General features: G+C 35.5%; 1 long non-coding RNA gene across 1 annotated transcript; it reads right to left on the minus strand.

Annotated features, from left to right (window-relative positions):
- Positions 1 to 4658: 4658 nt before the first annotated feature.
- On the minus strand, positions 4659 to 5331 carry LOC135429250 (uncharacterized). Its single transcript, XR_010436390.1, has 3 exons — positions 5290 to 5331; positions 4976 to 5231; positions 4659 to 4915 (listed from the first exon to the last, which is right to left on the minus strand). It is a non-coding gene; the product is annotated as an uncharacterized LOC135429250 (long non-coding RNA).
- Between the last annotated feature and the right edge of the window lie 7831 nt (positions 5332 to 13162).

Raw genomic sequence — 13162 nt, forward strand, 5'->3', positions numbered from 1 at the left:
GCTCTTTTTAGTGCTTCACTTATTTGTAAACGTAAATTACTACAAAGGTTGCCCCTGACTGGCTATTAAAAAATATATTTGTGGAGTTAGTGATTATAAATGAAATTTCCTTTCATCTAAAGCTATTCGCATTAGAATCATTATGAAACCTACTCATAATAATTTGCATGTGTGAATTTCAGTGTAATCACCATAATTAGGTTTCCCTTTTCGAAAGCCCTGGACATTTGCATCTGTAAATGGAATAATCCGTATGCATGTAAATCACAGACCTGTTAATTACCTGTCTAATTACATGGCTCGAATGCGAAGCGTCAGGAGAAGGTAGATATAAGCTTTCAGGAATAATGAAGAGCATCATCATTCACTTTCCAATAATATTACCCAAACGCCCATTTGACATATGCCCATTAAATCAGTTGCATCTACTACGGATTGAATTGCATCCGGGATCGAAGGAAAATCAATATTTAAGATGCTTATAGATGCAAGCTATTAGCGATTCATTTGTTAAACTTTTGCAGCACAGTAGGTGGTAATTTGTCGAGAGCATAGTCGTTAAATTTTTGTTATTTTACTTGCATAATAATGGGTTTCATTATCGCAAAGCCAGACATACATGCAATTGGAATATTATTGTTCGTAATAGTGTCAATATAATTTATAGCGCTGACATTAATGGAAAATAATTTAATTTATTGCTGCGCAAAATAATTTTTCTTTTAATTTACGCATTACAAGAGATGCTATTTAATAGAAAACTAATTAAACGTGTGTAAATAATTCGTTAAATAAAACGATGTAGAGGCAAAATGTTTAATTAAGAGCTGATTAATTTCGGACAGACTTCTCTACATCAAGTTACATTAAAAATGTTGTTACACTAATAAGTGTAAATAAAATTAAAGTGTTAAGCCTTTTATAATCCTGAGCAGCACTATTAACATGGATATATTTTAATAATATTTTGCAAATCCAATTGTATTTTAATTGCTGCTTAAATACACGTGAAGACTATAACCGAACAGAAGTCCAAATTAACCTCGAAAGGGAATTTAATAAAAGAGCACAAAATTATACAGCTGAGCTGTAACCAGGATTCGACATTGCAATTCGTAAAGTTGCATCGTCGCATTTCAATTGAATTAATTAAATGTTTAAATGTTTTTTATTTCTTCATGTTGTCTCTTACATGCAAATTTATTGGTTTTTGTCACTGGCATACGTATTGAATAAAAAGAGTACCCATTTTTAAATTTCAATTGGCATTAATTTGTTCGCAGAAATCGACTAACGAAGAAGAAATGAATAAGCACTTTAACGAGGTGAAAAAAAACTGATTTTATTGTCATTTTCAGGGAAATGCCAATTAAATACAAGAAATACTTTTAGCTGGTTTTCTACGCAGATGATTTAAAGCAAAAAGAAGAGACTTATATTTTTATCTTATATCTTGTACTTTTATTTCAATCAAAGCAGTCAGACTTTGAAATTTACTTGGAGTTTGCGTTAATTATTTCTTTAAATGCGATTTATTTATGAGTTCGGCCGGCGGGTAAATAAACTTGGCTAATTAGGTTTGTGCCGAGACTTTAGGCAAAGGATCTTTGAAAACAAACTTTACGACATTTTACTACAGACCAGTCAACCGTAGTTTAACTAAAATTTTCTTAGTCAATAATTTCTTTCTGCAATTTATTTTGACATTTTTTCACTTAACTTTTCGAGCGGAGTTTAATAACTGTTCGAGATATATACGTAAATATATATTTTACCAAATCTTCAAATACGACTATTTTAGCAAAATTATATGCAAGCTTTAGTAGAGTACAAGTTGCATAATTATTTCACACAATATTTTCTGCATCTGCCATTCAGTGCAAAGCTGCCAGTTTAGCTCGCTTTGTAAAACTAATCCTCCGGCTAATTATAAAAACTTTTGGCTGCCATTAAATTTCGCACAAAAAGCTCATTAAAAGCAGCCAAGATTCTTGAACTTTGGCGAAAACTTTTACACCTTCTGATGTGCACTCAGGAGCACTGACAAATGCCACGTGACTTGATCCACACAGAGATGCGACAGCCGCTGGGTAGGGTTTTCGCCAGTCCGACAACTAAAGTTTGCAGTTTGATGTCTTCCACTGGCCACAGCTGGCAGCAATTGTGCGGTTCTTTTTTTTCCCCCTTTTTTTTGGCCAAATTTACAGGCCAGTTGTAAAATTATCCGAATGTGTACAACGCGAATAGCAGCTGCAGGCGGTTTTTGAATTCTTAACAACTATGTTGTAAAAGTGAATTCATCAAAATTCAATTACTTGATGCCGTCGCCCATAAAAGTATGCAGCATTCTTTTTGGCATTGAAATTTAAAAATGTTTTAGAGTTTCGTCAGCTGACAGCAAAGAGCCGTCAAGAAATGCCAGCTTTACGACCTTTGCTGCTCCCTGTGAGCTCTGTGCTTTTGGTTACTTGGCTTGCCATTTAGACCGCTTATGGTTGACACTATGCTACTTTACTCTACTCCATTTGGTGAGCGACAACTTTGAAATATTTTTTTAATTCTCGGCACGTACGCCCTCCTGGCACGTGACTGTGCGGTTGGCCAGCTATTTTACTTAGCTTTGTCACACTTGAGTGGCAAGTAACAAAACACATACACAAAACCAACAGCATTTGAGGTAATTTCTTGACCAACATAAAACAATTTTTAGACCCTATACAAGCAGAAAGCAGAAAGTAGAAAGAGTATTCTTTTCAGTTGCACAATGAACTTAAAATGACATATTTATTAGTAAGCTTTAAATATAACATAGAGAATAACCTACTCGTGTCTGGTTAATTTTGTTAGGTCACATACATATAAGCTTAAAGGGCATTAGGGAACTATGGTCTCCAGTGCGGAGCAGAGGATTCACGTGTTGACCCGTCATCCCATTCATTTATCTCCCAAAGCTCACTTACTGATTTTAATTTCACACTGACTGCTTCCTCGTTACCACTAATTGCAATTCCACTCATTAACAGCTCTTCTCATATTATTGTCGGTCCAGCAAGCTAGGGTAACCAGCCGTTCATACCAGTCGACAACTAAATTGTTACGCTCTTTAAGACACCAGGTTTTTAGCCAGAACTGAAATTTGCAATTTTGGTCAATTATTGTGGCAAACCGAAGCAGGGAAAAGCAAAATGTTTGCATTTGCATAACATTTCACATAAATTCAAATGTTCAAAAATACTTACAGCTTGTGTCGAATCGTAAAATGTTTTGCACAGTGCAAAGCCAAATATAAAGTTCCCTTTTATCCAAAAATCTTATCAAATTGAGCTTTAAATTTGTAAAACTGATGAATTTTTGTGCATATTATGATTGATCCGTTATCTCGCATTCATTCGTATGGATGCTGCAGCTTTGAAAAACTTTTCCATGAACATTTTCTGGCATATTAGAAATTATGTGAACCACTTTGGCATGCACAACTTGCCTTGCACTTTGTTGTATATCTTCTTTGGCTGTCGATTCTTGGCATGCTTTCCGGAAATTGCTTGCAACTGCAACAGCTTTTGCAAGATTCATTAATTTATTGGAAAACTCGTCATAGCTGGCATTGGGCCCTGACACCGCACAAAACTCAAGCTGGAGAACACAATCAGCAAATGTTTCCCTCTAGCCATTAGCATTAATATTTCAATGGATGGGATTGCGCCTGGTCCGGGTGTGGCTGGGCTGGCTGTGCAACTTTTGAGCTACGCCATGGTGCTGAGTGGCGCATAACAAGAGAAATTCACTACTTGTCAGCTGGTGCCAGATTTACGTGTTGTTATTGTGGCAACATCAGTGGGGTACAAAAAAAAATAACAACAAACTCTAGCGCTCATTTTTCGCCCGAGCGTGTTTCATAAACAAGTTTTTTCACACAGAGCCAACCCCAAGCAATGGCAAGCTGGGGGCTGGTTATAAATTTACATGCAAAATCAGGCAGCAGCAGCACGGCGGGAGAGAATTGTCGACTTAGGACCCGAATGCAACTTATTGTTGTTGTAATTGTAGTTCTAGTTGTGGATGTTGAAAGTTTTCCTGAATTTATTATGATTTGCTGTAGTTGCCACTGTGTATAAATTATTGTTATTAATTTATAAAACTGTTGCCAGAACTGGCGCACAATTGAAATATGAGTATGTTACACTCAAATCCATCTGCAGCAGCTGTTTTTACAATTTTCATCTACTTTCCGCTGCTTTTCCATTATACTATAATATATATGCATTTTCGGGTCAGACCTGTCTTGATTAGCATTCGCCGGCAGCCCTGTCCCATTGTGTCCATTGTGGCTGGCTTTCAATGTTCGTTTCCCTGCGGTCGTAAAACTTGATTTGCACACAATTTCCGCTTGGCAAATGAAGAATGACATTAACCATTTTTGCTTTGCATTCTTTCACTTGCTATACCTGAAATAAGTCACACTGGTGACAGCTGACCGTAAGTTTATCCACAATGTAGTATTGTAGTGAGAATTTAACACTTTGCTTTGGCAGCACATGGCGTATACTTAATTATGTTTCCTAAACTTAGTTCTACTCGCACGCCTTTTGTTATGCTCTTGGCAACTTTACTTGTTTTTTGTGCATAAATTATGGTCGTAACATAAACATACAGCCACCTTTATCATTAATCTGATTTATTTTATAAATTTGACTGCCAGTTTGCAATTAATAAACAAATAGATGCAAACTGTTATGTTGTTGTTTTCAATATTATTAAATTATATAAAATTGAATTATTAATATCCGAAAACCTAAAAATAATTTTACACACACCTTCTAGGCCGCTGTGTGCAGTTTAATGAGCAACAATCCGCAATATTTCGACATTTCCTGCCAGGCTTTCCGCATAATCTACTTATCAACTCGAGCTTTACCTAACGAAATTGTATAAGTTAATTTATGATTGCTGAAAAATGATGGCATTAAGCTGGTACCCGTCTCAACTCGGCCTGTAATCTCCAGGTCGTCTCTTCAATACCGTAATTGAATGCATCTGTAATATTTTCAGATGCATTGAACTGTCGCTGATGAAAAATATTGTGATCATAATTTGGACTTCGTGGCGGGAACTCCAAATGGCTCTCATCGGCATGTCCATTTTCTGACCCCAAGTGTACCATCCAGAAAGCCAGATATATTGTGCTCACAGCCAAACGCATTCTGTCTTTCACAATTTTGAACCAACTTTAACTAAATGCAAATTCAGTTGCTTTTATACTTGTTTTCTATTTAAATAAAATTAAATTACCTGGATAAGGAAACATATGTAGAATTAATTGTAAATATTTTCTTTGCTGCTGATTTTTCAAATGACATAATCAAAACAATTGTGCGACTCAATCCAACAACAGATTAACGTTGAAACGAAAGTCAACTTGCAGAAAGCTGAAAGCAGTTAGGTTCTATTGATAATCAAACAGTTGAATAGACTTGGTTAAATCGACGCAGCTCTAGCCATGCTTTCGAACTCGAAATTGCTATCCACTTCTCCTTTTTAATCGCCTAAGAGTGGATGCAGCTATGAAAATGAAATCAACTTTGAATGAAATTCAAATAATGAAATATTCATGAAACACAAAAATATTTGTCAAATCTTAAATGAATTTTCGCTGCATCATTGTTTGTGACAATGGAAAATACTGAAATGTTGATGACAAAGTACAACCAAAATGTTCAACGCGTTTTTCAGTTACCAAGAGGTTGCAATGTTTAAGCCAGGATATGTGAGTTGGCGCTTTTGTCAATGCCTGTGGCGGATGCACGTGCTCGCGTATGTGTGTGGCTATGCTTATGAGAAAATGTATACCCCTTATCAAAGCAGACAAAAAAGGACTTCATTAAAAAAATGAAATTCGGCTGGCATTTGGTTTGTTTACAGACGTGCGCTATTTGTCAAGCTCTTATTGGCTGCTTGTGCGCCAGATGACAGTCGCGGCGCTAATTGAAAATATGTTTTAAAAGCCGTCCGCACGTTCCGAATGCCCAGAATTGTACAAAGAGTATGGTACTCATAATTGTGAATGTGGCACGCGTTGTCATCCGTGCTAATTAAACCACATTGCATCTGCCGAATGAAATCAGGCGCTCTCTTTGCAAAGATGCGTGCCCTGTCAAAGTAGCCTCATGAAATGCGTAAGATTAAATACCATGGCAGAGCCTTTTAATAATTAACACATTCTTTAAACAATGGTTATAAACAGATATATTAATCAAAATCTGCAGCAGTCTAAGTCTGACGAAATAAGAACAAATTTTGCTATTAGCATTTAGGAGGTTATATTTTTTTCACAGCTTAAGTATTTTATGGTCAATTAAACTTAACTTTTAAGCAGAATGTAGGATATCCCTCTACTCAATGTGACGAAGCTGGGTAATATTAGGTTTGGCGGGTCCATTCCAGGCACACAAAAAAATCTGTGCACACATAAAACTTGAGAAAAGAGCAGCTCTGGTCAAAATAAAAGGGTCAACATTGTGATTTTATGTAAGCATCTTAGCCAGCTCCATTTGGCATTCTCGCACGGATAAAACTACAAGTACAACTTACTTAGCGCCCGAAAGTGAATTGCAACATGATATGTTGACATATGAGAGTGCTTCGTGTGCATATATACTAATGTAAACATTCGTATATGTAGGTAACTACGCAATTCAATAGCTAACTTAAGCAAATGCTCTGATGCGTTAAGCTTGTTGGGGGGCAGCATTGCCAATGGAGAAACATAAGCCCACTGGACCGCCAAGCATCAACCCATCAACCCATCAGTCCATCAGCCATCTTTCAAAGTCGCTCTCCAGTCGCTGCCAGTCATGCTGGATTAAGCAATTGAATTTGGATTAGACACAGTGCCAGGGTATGCAAGTCGAATACATACATATCGAAATTATATGCATATTGCTTCGTATATCGGCTATCTGAGCGCCAGCAGCCCAGCCGAGTGACATGTGAATTTTCAAGGGATTAAACATATGTATGTGCAGCTCCCTCAAATGACTGCACTTTAGAGTTTAGCTAAGGCGAGAGAAAACTTAGTAGGCGACGATTTTAATTGCTTAAACTAAAGCACTGAAAAGCAAAAAAATAAATGTTTAACAATCTAGCCCTAAAGTCTATTACTTAAATAATGTTTTTGTTCAATAAAAAACACAGACCTCAAAATTAATCTCAACTCGTTTTTATAAACAATTTTTAAATCAATTTCAAATCTAAGAATCTTTAAAGTTCTACAAAGGTTCTATTAAATCGAAAGCTCAAAATCTTGAAGCAAGCAAAATACTTATATATAAAGCTTTTTCGTTTTAAAAACGTAGTGTTAAAGAACGCTAAGCCTAGCGTTATTATTCCGACAACTTCAAAAACTATATTAAACTGAACTCAATTTCCGAAATCCACAATAAAATTGATATAAATAAAACTACTTCTTAAAACTTTGCAAACTATTACTTTGGAAAACTGCACAAAAGCTTCCATAGCGATCTTACAAAATATTTTCCAAGGTCTCTATCTTATTGCGTGTGTGTCAAATGTTATTAAATTCAAACCCAAATTGGTCATATTGATTGTATATAAACTTTTGCGTCTAAGACTTTACGTCATTTAACTCCAGATTTACAACATATATATCAAATAAAGAACAAGGAGGAATGGATATTTCGACAAGTCGAAGATTAAATACCCTGGTAGATATATGGGTTACGTTATTTCAGATTTGTGAGAATAATAATGAAGCTGTAAAGCTATATGATACAGCCATCCAATGTTAATAGGATGTTGCGTACAGAAAGACGGATCTATATGAAGTTTGATTGCAATAGCTTTCAAGCCGTGAGACTAGTTCACATAAATCCTCTCAACTGTTGATACAAATCTGATACTGATACCTTACAGATTCGGAGATGTCCCCATCTACACGTTAAACATTTCATGGCAAGGTCTTCTACAAGGGTATGAAAAACAAGATTTAGAAAGTAGGGAAACCTATTCAGCTAGATAGAAGCTATTTTATGTGACAGCTTGGTTGGGGCAATAAACAATGCAGCCAGTCGGCCAAAAAGCAATGCCAGACAGTTGGCAACGTAGTTGTGTAAACAAAGATATCAGTTACTTGGCAGGGTTAAACTTGGCTTCTGTGACGGCTTATTTACTTAACAAAGAGACACACGTGTGTCTACCAAAATTTGTAAGCGTTAAAATTTAGACATGGGTCGACTTATTATGCTCATCATTTTTCCATTATTATTTCGAACATGTATTTCGAGCATGTACAATACGTAGCAGAAAGCAGATGTAGTATTGCAACTTGTTGGCATCTCTTATTTGAAAATTCCTTCAGATAATTTCCCAGTATGGCAGCAGGAAAAGCCAATGTTGGGCACAGCAGCTACAATAGTTGGGCCAAACTTCGGATGCAGGCTTCACAAGTGTCTCGAACATCTTTCTGGCTGGTTCATCACGCAACATGTTGCAAGAGAATTGCTGTATGCAACTTGTTTCGCATACATATTGAGGAATTTCCTTCAGATATGGCAGCATGCAACCATTCTGTAACGCCAATGTGGGGCACTCCAACTACATAAGCAGCTACAACAGATATGCCAAATTTAGTTCATTGTCGACTTTCAAAGTGTGCGGTTCGTTTGGCGGTTGCTTAGGGGCGTTCAGCTTGTAGAGTGAAAGAATTTAATAGTAATTAAAAAATTTGTAAATAAAAAAAGGTTAATCAACGCGACTAAAACTTGCTAAGAGAAGGCAGAAGCTGCTGTAAATCTCAATCTAATCATGTAAATCAGTGAAAAATATAATGTTCAAATATGTGTTCGAAGAAATAAGAAACAAATTATTCGAAGAATTCAGGTTTTCAAATACAATACAAAATATTTAAAAGGTCTTCAAAAAGTGAAAGCAATAAAAAGCACAGCTGTCGGCTACAGTCAAGAGTCAATTGAGACAACAATAAAAATAATTTAAAAAAAAAAGGCTCATTCCAACCGCTTGCGCCAGTAAGTATGCAACATGCGATTAAACCGTATTATCTTCAATAAATACGCATACGCCCCGTATGGCGCATTTCGCTCGCATATATATAAAGATATGGAATCCAGCTACTGTGAAATGGGAATTTGTTTTATAAATCGAAGAAAATCAATTTATATCGATACACAAATATTATATACTTTTGGCATTATTAATGATATCTTTGAATGTTTTCGTGAATGCTTGTGCATAAATTAGAAAAATTTGTTAGGCTGTTGTTCTTGGGCACAGCCTTATATTTATTATTATTTTCGAATATAGAATTTAGTGCTGCAAATATGGGCCTTACAATTCATATTTATACAAAAAGCCGAAAACAAGTGCAAAAATAAAAAAATATTTCAATTAAGTGACAAATTGAAATTAAAAGAAATATATTGTAAATTTGTTTTTGATATATTTCACGTTTCGCAAGTCAAGTTAAATTTTAATTTTGTCTTTTCTGTGCGCTTTTATTGGATAGGTAAAATTGGCAACCGTTTTAACTGTGCCTTATAAAATTTGTTGGCCAAGCTGTAAAGGTAGCCGTCGCATCAAGAAATGTGTCAGGGACAAACTGTAAAATGTAGTTAAAGGTACATTCCGCTTACGCCTTAAAGCCCAAAATTCTTACAAGAATTTGAATAAAATGAGAACTAGACAAAGTCAATGAAACTTATAGAACTTTTTAACTTTTATTAGCACTTAATTTCTCCCTCGAGTGCCAAGACAAAGAAAAACAAACAAAAAATGCTAATTAAATCTAATTCAAATGATGATTGTCAAGGACTTGTACAAACAAACAAGCAGCAAACATTTTAGTTGTTGAGTTGGCAACAAGGGTGACAAAATGATTGTTTTAATTGTCGATCGCATAAGCGAGGGCGACTTTCTGTGTCTCTTATCAAAAACTGTTGTACGCATTGTTTCAACAACTTAGACAAACTGCACCTGATATGAAATAAAAGTGGGTACAACCGGATTGAAATAAGTAAAAATCAAATGAAAAATAGAAAACATTTGGCAAATAAATATAAAACAAAAAAAAAGGCTAAGAAAAAGGACAAAAAGTTAGCAACACAAATAAAATCAAGTGGAACATAAAGTCAAGTAAAATGTGAGACACAGCAAATGCAGATAATCGACAGAGCGGAAAGCACAACAAATACGAGTGCCGACAAAGCGGAAACCCCAAAAAATATATGAGTATCAACAAAATGTGTGGCCCGATTTTCTTTAAACTGCAAAAGTGTAAACAGATTGCGCTACGACCAATCACAGGCATTATTTTATTTAAAAGAAATCCAAGAAATCATGAAACAGATACACTTCTATGTCAAATATGACATGAAAATCTTTTGTCAACAACGTTCTCAAAAAGTGCAAGCAGTCAAAGGAGAAGAATTGCATAGCTCAAGTTGAAAAACAAATACATTTATGTTTTATTTCTGGAAAAAGTTTTTCTTCCTCCTACATTTTCTAAGAAAAATTACGTAATTTGTTGTTATTATCTTGTGTTTACTGATTGTTGTTGTTTGTTGACGCAGTTGCTGCTCTGCTTGTTCACAACATCGTCAGCATAAGTTCACTTTCATCAGCTTCACTCTTTATGCTAATAGATTTAAGATATTTACAACAGCTGCTGTCGTTCTTGACAACCATAATGATTTCTTGTTGATGTTTGGCACAAGTTTGGAGATAAAAATCGAAAATGTTCAATCAAAAGTTTGCATTTTGTATCTCATTTTTATATATGATAGGAAATTTAAAATTTGAATATTTTTTACACATTGCATTGTTGAAATATTAGTAAATAGTCAATACTTAACGTATTTTTGTGGTCCACAAAATATGATTCGAGTTATTATTCAGAAATGTAATGTGGTAATGGAAAAAACGCATTCGAATTAAAATGTTATTCAACAATAAATCGATTTAACTTGATCAAATTCAATTAATTTATTATTGCTGTCAATTGGCTACAAATAAATACTCCGATTAAAACAAACACTATGCAAGCACATTTCTCTTTCATTTTATTATGCATTTTTCAACATCAAACAACATAGAAAGTTGAAAAAAATCTGGCTGACATGCAACCAGAGCTTTAATAAATATTTTTATAGCCAACGCAAATATCGCACACACGTCCAATCAATGGTAAAGTAGGCACAGAAATTCTGCTGAAAAAAAACTTGTCCATGCAGACATACACATAACTCAGCGAAAATGTTGACTAACGGAGCTTATCTAATATTTATATAGTCACGGCGAAGTCATTTGCAACAAATATGCTTCAGACTTTCACTGAATTGGCAAGGCCACGCCCACTGCCATTTGCCCCCAATTATGTACGCTCCTACGATTTGGGCTGGACAAGTGGTGTCAGATAATATACACACAATATATAATTGATTGATATTTTCCGTGCTCTCGGGCATAAAAGTGTAGACAATGCCGAAGGCGTTGAAACAGCATCAAATGTGTCAGGCCAATATATATATCTTTGTTTTGTTGTGCAGCCGAACGAGAAAATATTGAAATGAGTTGAGATGGGATTATCTGCCTTAATGCTGGACAAGTGCGTTGTCAATATTCAAATTGAAAACATGCCCTGCGACAGAATCTGCCAAGCAATGTATATATTTTCTTAACCCCGCCTGTTTTTCAGGCTCACGACATGTTGAGCACGCAGTTCGCCGTAAGCATGATTGGAATTTTAATAAGTTTCTGTCATAAGATTTATTTTATTGCCAATCTTTTTTTTTTGCGAACCGGAAAAGGGGAAAGTTTGGCAGCGTGCCCAGCGTAACGTATACAAGCTTATGGCACATATCATATCATGAGTTATGTGCTCGCTTGAGCCTCAGAATGTCCAGCCCCGAAATGTAGGCTACACAATATGTAAATGTGTAAATATATAGATGTAGATAAAGTTGGAAGTATATCCAAGCAACAACTGTTTTTTCCATTATATCCTTACACATTTAGACAAACCATTTATTTTATTTTTTAACAATCCAGTCAGAGCTGTTCACAAGTTGATTCTGATAAAAGTTATAAATAGCTACTTCTAATAAATAGTTTGTTTGTGCTGCGACACCAAATTTGACTTAGATATTCGCTAATTTATGGCTGACTTGACGTTAAAGCCCTTCTGTACTTAATCTATCAAAACGAATCAAGTTTTTACCTCCTGCCGCTCGAATCACTTGAATATGAAAATCTGTATTTGATTTTACTTATCAGCAGTGCATTTGAATAAGCAGGTGGACAGGTGTGAGCGTAAATAATATGTAAAAAACATATAAGCCATAAATAAATATGTACTGCCAGTCGCACGTGTTCATTTTCTGAATACACTCATGCCCAAGCTTATGAATATATTATGAAATATGTCATAGAACGGGTGGCTTTTGTGCGCAGGTGATTTTTATTGCGTGCAGGTGAAGGTTGTGCGAAGCGTTTGTGTATTCAGATCTAATCTAAGGATTACACGCATTAATATCTTAATAGTTTTTCTGTATTTTCCAATTATCAATAAGTTTTTTTATGAGCTATCTCTTTTTATATTTATAATAAATTTTTATTAAGCTTACTTGCATTGGTTGTTAATTAAAGAAATATATTTCATTTATGCCAAGTAATAACATTTATGGCAACATACAAGCTAAAGTTGAACACACTTTAATTTGTTCATAAACATGGAAGATACACACAGTTGAACTATAAATGTGTCCATGTGAAACGATGTGTTTTTTTTTGAAGCAGATTTCCGGACATCGGCAGAGATTCAATGATTCCTATCGGGCAAAGCTGATGGCAAAACATTGAATTGAAAGGCTGTCCACCCCCAAAAGTTCCGCCCTTATTGATGGCGCACACACTTACACGCGCACACACACGTACTTCGGAGAAATCTGTGGCTTGATGAGTGCCAAGTGGCCCCAAAGGGATAATAGTCCTAGCCTAACGGATGTGATTTACTCAGTGCTTGCTGGCGTGTGCTTCTGTGTGTGTGTGTGAGTGCGTGTTTTTATGAGCCACACGACGTATGAGTAATGTGCTCCGATTGACCGCAGTGCTGACTTGTTGCCGCGTCAGCGAG

Source organism: Drosophila montana, unplaced genomic scaffold (genome assembly GCF_035044405.1).
Source record: "Drosophila montana isolate Dmon_TW-CO22-7 unplaced genomic scaffold, ASM3504440v1 contig_1409_1, whole genome shotgun sequence".
NCBI classification, from domain to species: Eukaryota; Metazoa; Arthropoda; class Insecta; order Diptera; family Drosophilidae; genus Drosophila; species Drosophila montana.